Source organism: Hylobates moloch, unplaced genomic scaffold (genome assembly GCF_009828535.3).
Source record: "Hylobates moloch isolate HMO894 unplaced genomic scaffold, HMol_V3 SCAFFOLD_6, whole genome shotgun sequence".
In the NCBI taxonomy this organism is placed as follows: Eukaryota; Metazoa; Chordata; class Mammalia; order Primates; family Hylobatidae; genus Hylobates; species Hylobates moloch.
Window position 1 is genome coordinate 82,486,056 of NW_026652281.1, and position 7,913 is coordinate 82,493,968.

General features: G+C 37.3%; 1 long non-coding RNA gene across 1 annotated transcript; it reads right to left on the reverse strand.

Annotated features, from left to right (window-relative positions):
* Positions 1-6: 6 nt before the first annotated feature.
* On the reverse strand, positions 7-5,306 carry LOC116470571 (uncharacterized). The gene is made up of 5 exons (XR_009214103.1): positions 5,286-5,306; positions 3,565-3,778; positions 1,926-2,009; positions 1,199-1,308; positions 7-679 (listed from the first exon to the last, which is right to left on the reverse strand). It is a non-coding gene; the product is annotated as an uncharacterized LOC116470571 (long non-coding RNA).
* Between the last annotated feature and the right edge of the window lie 2,607 nt (positions 5,307-7,913).

Genomic DNA, 7,913 nt, shown 5'->3' on the forward strand with positions numbered 1-7,913 from the left:
CCACATCTTAACTTACTCAAAATAATGTGTTTCATTATCATTATCTGTTTGTCAGAGTCACAACTACATCCACATTTTGTTATGCCCAGAAACATCACTACTGACAGAGATGGGTAAGTGACATTACAGGCAACACAGGAAAATCCAGTTACTAGCTTCCTTTAAGAGTGAGCCCAATAAGTATGGAATTTTTGCTGCCCAGCATTAAGCTGATAATTTGGAAAATTTTGTTATCTAAATTCTCAGACTTTAAAATGAACAACTTAGTTTTTAAAAAAAAACATACAAAAGGTATCTGCAGAAATAAATCTTCACTTAGGTTTCTGGTTTCATGACAATGCTTACAAGTAGTAGGACAGACATTATGTACTACTACACAACATGGCTGCAAAAAAGTCACCCACTGGCCAAGCGCGGTGGCTCACATCTGTAATCCCAGCACTTTGGGAAGCTGAGGCAGGCAGATCATTTGAGCTCAGGAGTTTGAGACCAGCCTGGCCAACCTGGCAAAACTCCATCTCTACTAAAAATACAAAAATTAGCCGGGCATGGTGGGGCATGTCTGTAATCCCAGCTACTCCAGAGGCTGAGACACCAGAATCACTTGAACCCAGGGGTCGGAGGTTGCAGTGAGCCGAGATAGTGCCACTCTAGCTTGGGTGACAGAGTGAGATTCTGTCTGGGGGGAAAAAAAAAAAAAACTAAGAAAATAAAACTTAAAGTGGATGTACTAAACATATGTGATACTTAAAATTTTTTCTTTAAGAAAATGTGATGATAGAGGGATTACTTGAACATTTTCAATCATCTGTATCTTACGGCTACTCTAAATCAAATGAGTTCCCACTGCAAGATGCTTACATCATGGTAAAAAACAAATTTTGTTCTTCAATATGATCTTTGGATTTGTATGATTTAAAAAATAAGTCTGTACAACATCTTTAAAGGTCAATTAAATACAGAGAATAAAGATATTCATTATTGTCATGTCTCCTGCCCATTTAAGTTAAGCTTCTTTCTTGTCTAACCTAGGCAAGTACCTAGTACTCATACTCACAAAGCTAAATTATTTATAGTATAATTAAATTAAGATCATTGGTATGATAAAGATGTAACAGAAACAAATAATTGAAAAAAATGTTTAAAATTCATTATTCCCAAGTCAGAGCATTTATCCTCCAGTGTTGGAAGGTCTTACCTATCAATTAAAGCAATGATTATGTTTTTCACGTTGACACTCTGGTGTAACTCAGCACAGGCTCGAAGAAAAGGATTCAAAGTCTGGAGGTGAAATTCATCAGAGAAAACCTGCAAAACAAATGATCAATACAAGTAAAAGTATTTCGCTTAATATTCTGAACTCACATATGGTAAAGTTCACATCTGTGGGAAAAAAACACTGTAATCTTATACAACTAAATTCAAACACATTACTTCTGAAGCTCTCTACTAAACATAAGCTCAGACAGAAATATTCCAATAAACAAAGTGTGCCTACAATTAAACTAAAGCTACAGAGATCTAGAAAATCAGATTACTCATTCCTACATCTTGGAGGAAAACAAACCACATTGATACAAAGACCAAGTTATAAGTTAGAAACAGAAAATTCCTGTTTCTAAATTATTTCCAGAAGAAGCAAGATTACATGAACAAAAAGAAGCATTAAAAATTATTTTAATTTTTGATAGAAATGACATCTTGCTATGTTGCCCAGGCTGGTTTTGAACTCCTGGTCTCAAGAGATCCTCCCACCTTGAACTCCCAAAGTGCTGGGATTACAGGTGTGAGTCACCACACCCAGCAAGGAAAATTCTTTATTCAGGAAAGCTTATTTCCTATTCCATCAACATTTTTTCAAAACAATTAAATTTAATGAAAGATAAAATAGGCCCTTAAAAAATGAAATAAATGTTCCCACCTACCTGAATAACACATTCCATGAGATATTCTTGAGCCAAAGCATCCCTACAGTTTACAACTTGCTCCAATATGCCGGTCAAAACAATCTAAAAGAGAAAAAAAAGAAACACATGTAAGGGTGAAAAACCTGTTTTCAAAATCTTAAGCTTTATTCCCACAGTAACACATCTGAACTACTAACTTGAACATCGTATTGAGATTTTTCTCACCAAGACTTCACTTCTAAACTTTAAAAGCTATTTTCTTTTTGAGATAAGGTCTTGTTCTGTTGCCCAGGCTGGGGTGCAGTGGCACACTCTCCACTCAATGCAACGTCCACCTCCTGGGCTCAAGCCATCCTCCCACCTCAAGCCTCCTGAGTAGCTGGGACTACAGGTACATTCCACCATGCCCAGCTAATTTTGGTAATTTTTGTAGAGATGGGGTCTCCCTATGTTGCCCAGGCTTGTCTCAAACTCCTGGACTCAAGTGATCCATCTGCCTTGGCCTCTCAAAAGTAAGCTTTTTTCTCCATGGCTTGTGCTTTTTTGTGTATCCTCAGAAACCTTTGTGTAATCCTAGGTCACAAAGATTTCCTCTGTGTTTTCTAACAGTTTTCGGTTCTATATTTAGGTCTCTGATCGATTTTTGTTTTTTCTCTATATGGTATGAGGGATTGGTCAAGGTTCAGGGTTTTTTGCTTGTTTGCATATAAACATCCAATTGTTCCAGAATCACGTGCTGAAAAGGTTGCCTTTGTACTTTTATCAAAAATAACTGATCATAAATATCTGAGTCTATTATGGATTGTCTAGTCAGAGATCGGTAAACTGAGCTGCTGCTTGTTTTTACAAATAAAGTGTTTCTGGAACACAGCCATGCCCATTCACTTCCATATTGTCTGTGGCTGCTTTTGCACCATTATCTGCAGTGTTAGTAGTTGTAGACTGGGGTGTTCAACCTTTTGGCTTGAAGAAGAATTAGAAGAAGAATTCTCTTGGGCCACACATAAAATACACTAAGAATAGCTGCTGAGCTTTTTTAAAAAAAGCAAAAAATCTCATGTTTTAAAGTTTACAAACTTATGTTGGGCCATGTTCAAAGCTGTCCTCAGCCACAGGTTGGACAAGCTTGTTGTACAGCATATGTCTTGCAAAGCCAAAAAACATTTATTATCTGGTCCCTCACAGGTAAAGTTTGCCATTCCCTGTTTTATTCCCCTCCATTGATTTGTGTGTCTGTCCTTTTCACCAATACCACACAGGCTCTCACTGTGGCTTTAGAGTAAATCATGAATTCGGGTTGTTTGGGTCTCAACTTTGTTCTTCCTTTTCAAATTTGTTGCAGCTGTTCCAAGTTCTCTGTTTCTTCACATAAACTTTAGAATCAGCTTCTTAATTTCTACAAAAGTCTGCTGGGATTTTGACTGAGATTACATTGGATCTATAGATGATTTTTTAAAAAAGATGCTATCTTGACAATATTAAATCTTCCAATCCACAAACACTGCATATATATCTTTCTGTTTATTTAAGTCTTCTTCAGTAAAAGCCATTTTAAGATTTTTTCAATGTAATATTATATAACAAAAATATTCTGATTTTAAAAATCAGATTTCAGTTTATCTCAGAACATAAGAAGAGGTAACAAAAATATACAAACCTGTTTGTAACGTTCCACATTTACACCTTCCAACTGACTGAGGCGCACCAAATTTGTTCCCACTAAAATTCTCAGTTCTTGTCTTTCTCATTCTCTCTTTTCTCTATCTCAGCTACGTCCCTGATGCTGCATTCGCACCCAGAGCTTGTTCATTCCTGCAAAGTTGAGCAGTACAAAATCCATGGAATCACTGATATCTCCAGTTGTTTCTTCGCTGCAAAGAAACAGAAAAGCCTTTACACAGTATTTACAGGACCAACTTACTGCTATCCCTCTCCTTTGTGCATTTCCCACTTACCTCTGTAGTACACCAATGCTTTATAAAAAATCACTTTAAATTTCACTGGCTTAGTGTTAAATTTCAAAGGGAACAGAATCTAGGGAAAAAAGTACCTGGAGAGGACAGTATAAATTTAAAGGGCAAATTACTTTCCCCAACTCCCTATCCTGGGCCAAGTGGACTTGCTCTTATGGCAACTTCCTTAATTCAAAAAGGCTAGAAGAGTGGGCATGGTGGCTCATGTCTGTCATCCCAATGCTTTGGGAGGCCAAGGCAGGAAGATCGCTTTAGGCCAGGAGTTTAAAACTGGCCTAGGCAACATAATGAGACCCCATCCCTACAAACCAAAAACAAAAACAAAAGGCTAAAAAATTAACACTTAGCGTGTACTGCTAACTACATCATTTTACTGTTGAATATTTTGTTTCTAATTGGCATGTAAGCTTTGTGAGGGAAGAGACCATGGATTTCCTGCTTTATTTTTCTACATCTCCTAGGATGGAGACCTCAGTAGCTTTCAAAAAATTTTATTGATTGCCTAATTAAATGCTCAAAATGGACAGTCAAAATGTAATAAAGCAAATAACTTTATCAATTTCTCTACATTGTTAAATTTTTTATCTTTTCTGTACTGATTAAAAAAGAAATTGATGCAGATATATTAAAAAACATTGAATTGTACACCTTAGAAATAAATGAAAATATTAAAAAGAAAAAACCAAAATCTGTTGGGGCAAACTGAAAAAAGATTAAAAATTAAAGAAAGAAAATAAATGAATAAACTTTTTTAAAAAAAGGAATGAAGTTCTTTAATCTGGGGACCTGTCATGTGAACAGCTCACCCCACTGAAGACCACAGTTGGCTTCCCACCTGCCCCTGCTGTGGGATAAAAGTACAGTAGACTTCGATTCTAGAATACTGATTACACAAAAGACAGGAGTGTCTCCGAATAGCTTTTATTTTTTCTTTTCTGGAGTTAATAGCTAACTTGTAACAGATAGTTCAAATCACTTATATTCCAAGGTAACTAGCAGTCTATAAATTATAAAAACTGACAGACATTAAAGGAACAATTATGAAATCCAGCTGGCTCACACTTCATTATTTCATTACAAATTCACTTTCCAAATATAACCCCCTTTAAAAAGTTGTATTTTCAAGGAATATTTAATGTAGTGGAAAAATGCTCAATTACATGAAATAAAAAAAGCAGGTTCTAATAATCCAAAGATAAACTTTGCATGAGTACATTTTAGATCATACCACATATACCGAGGAGTTCTATATGACAAAGGAAATCTATATACAAATGCTACCTAAATGGCTGACTAGGTGGAAGAATTATTCATACTTACTATATTTCTGTACATGTTTCCACACTTTTATACATTCTGCAATGAAAGAAATATTGCAACAAAATCAAGAAAGAAAATCACTTACTCTGTTGGCTCTCCATCAGGTAAGATATTTCTGGTACACTGAAGAAAGTAATTTTGAAGAAACAAACCCCTCAAGGGATGCTGCACACCAGGGCACATTTCTACCAAATCTTTCAAAATGTCCTTCCTGGACTGAGGAAATGACTTGACATATACAACTCCAACTGTGATCAAAAGGTAACTAGGAGAATTATGAAGAAATGCTGATTAGAAATAAAATATTCAAATTCAATGTGTTATTTCCAAACACATTGAACAAAACATTAAATAAACAGGACAGGAACCATGTTGTTTTCTCCTGCATGATAAGGAAAATACCTGATTTAAAATATAACCGCTGACTGACCTCTAAAAAAAACTATATATATATTCACTCGCGCGCGCGCGCACACACACACACACAGAGACATATACTGTATATATACAAGATAGATATTACCTTTAACATATTAGGAAGATAATAACTGTTATATTAATTTTTCTAACACTCAAGACATTAAACAAAATAGCAAACATGTCCATTTTTTTCTGTTTCCAAAATTCTTCAAATATCTACATTATTTGAATCATCTCATTGGAAATGTCCCTAACACACTGCCAGAAAGCGGCCGGGAAGTAGTTTCTTCAACCTAACAGCTGGTTCCCTATGAAAATGTTACCGGGCCAAGCACGGTGGCTCACGCCTGTAATCTCAGCATTTTGTGAGGCCAAGGCGGGTGGATCACGAGGTCAAGAGATAGAGACCATCCTGGCCAACATGGTAAAGCCCCATCTCTACTAAAAATACAAAAATTAGCTGGGTGTGGTGGCGCATGCCTGTAGTCCCAGCTACTCAGCAGACGAAGGCAGTAGAATCGCGTGAACCCAGAAGGCAGAGGTTGCAGTGAGCCGAGATTGAGCCACTGCACTCCAGCCTGGCGACAGAGCAAGACTCTGTCTAAAAAAGAAAAAATGTTTCCAAGGGAACCTAGTAAAATGATTCTAAGAGGGAGCTTTGTGATCAGAATGATCAGCGTGCAAATACTGCCTATACTTTTTTTTTTTTTTTTTACACAGGGTATTGCTCTGTGGCCCAGGCTGGAGTGCAGTGGTGCTTTTTGCCCCCGCCACCGCGGCTTTTTACCGCCGTGGCTTTTTGCTCCCCGCCGCCACGGCTTTTTACTCCCCGCGTCGCGGCTTTTTGCCCCCATCGTCGCGACCTTCTGCGGTTTCTGGCCCCCGCCGCCGCGGCTTCTGGCCGCCGCCGCCGCTCGCCGCCGCCGCCTCTCGCCGCCTGCCTCTTGCCGCCGCCGCCGCCTCTTTGCCGCCGCCTCTTGCCGCCGCCTCTTGCCGCCGCCGCCGCCTCTGGCCGCCCCCTCTGGCCGCCGCCGCCGCCGCCGCCTCTGGCCGCCGCCGCGGCTTTTTGCGGCTTTTTGCCCCCGCCGCCGCTGCTCTGAGGGTGGGAGTGGCAGACTAGGCTGCCAGCTCTACGGGCATCCTGGCTGGGGCAGCGGCTAGGGGCGCTCCTGTTGTGTTTATGTTTTAGGTTTTTATGAAACTGAGGTGCTGTTTGAGGTTGTAAATCAAACTGTGTGGTTGAAGAGAGGCTGGTATCCCTGTAGACTTAGCCAGCCATGAAAGGTTGCCTATTGTTGAAGGAGGTGTTTTACAAAAGGAAATAGGGTGTCTCCTGGGCATCGCATTAGCACTTAAATACATGTATCACTGAAATGAAATGTAATGATGAAATGAAATGATGAAACGAAATGATGAAATGATGAAACGAAATGAAGAAATGATGAAATGAAATGATAAAATTATGAGATGAAATGAAATGATGAGATGAAATGAAATGGTGAAATGATGAAATGAAATGATGAAATGGAATGATGAAATGAAATGATGAAATGAAATGGTGAAATGAAATGAAATGATGAAATGAAATGATGAAGTGAAATGATGAAATGAAATGAAATGATGAAATGATGAAATGAAATGAAAAGATGAAATGATGAAATGAAGAAATGATATGAAATGATGAAATGAAATGAAATGATGAAATACTGAAATGAAATGAAATGATGAAATGAAACGATGAGATGAAAAGATGAAATGACATGAAATGATTAAATGAAATGACAAGATGAAAAGATGAAATGAAATGATGAGATGAAATGATGAAATGAAATGATGAGATGAAATGATGAAATGAAATGATGAGATGAAATGATGAGATGAAATGAAATCATGAAATGAAATGATGAAATGATGAGATGAAGTGAAATGATGAAATGAAATGAAATGATGAGATGAAATGATGAAATGAAATGATGAAATGGAATGATGAAATGAAATGATGGAATGATGAAATGGTGAAATTAAATGAGGAAATGAAATGAAATGAAGAAAAATGATGAAATGATGAAATGAAATGATGAAATGAAGAAATGATATGAAATGATGGAATGAAATGATAAAATGAAGTGAAATGATGAAATAATGAAATGAAATGAAATGAATTGAAATGAAATGAATGACGAGATTAAAAGATGAAATGAAGTGAAATAATGAAATGATGAGATGAATAGATGATGAGATGAAATGGAATGATGAAATGAAATGATGAGATGAAATGATGAAATAATGAGAT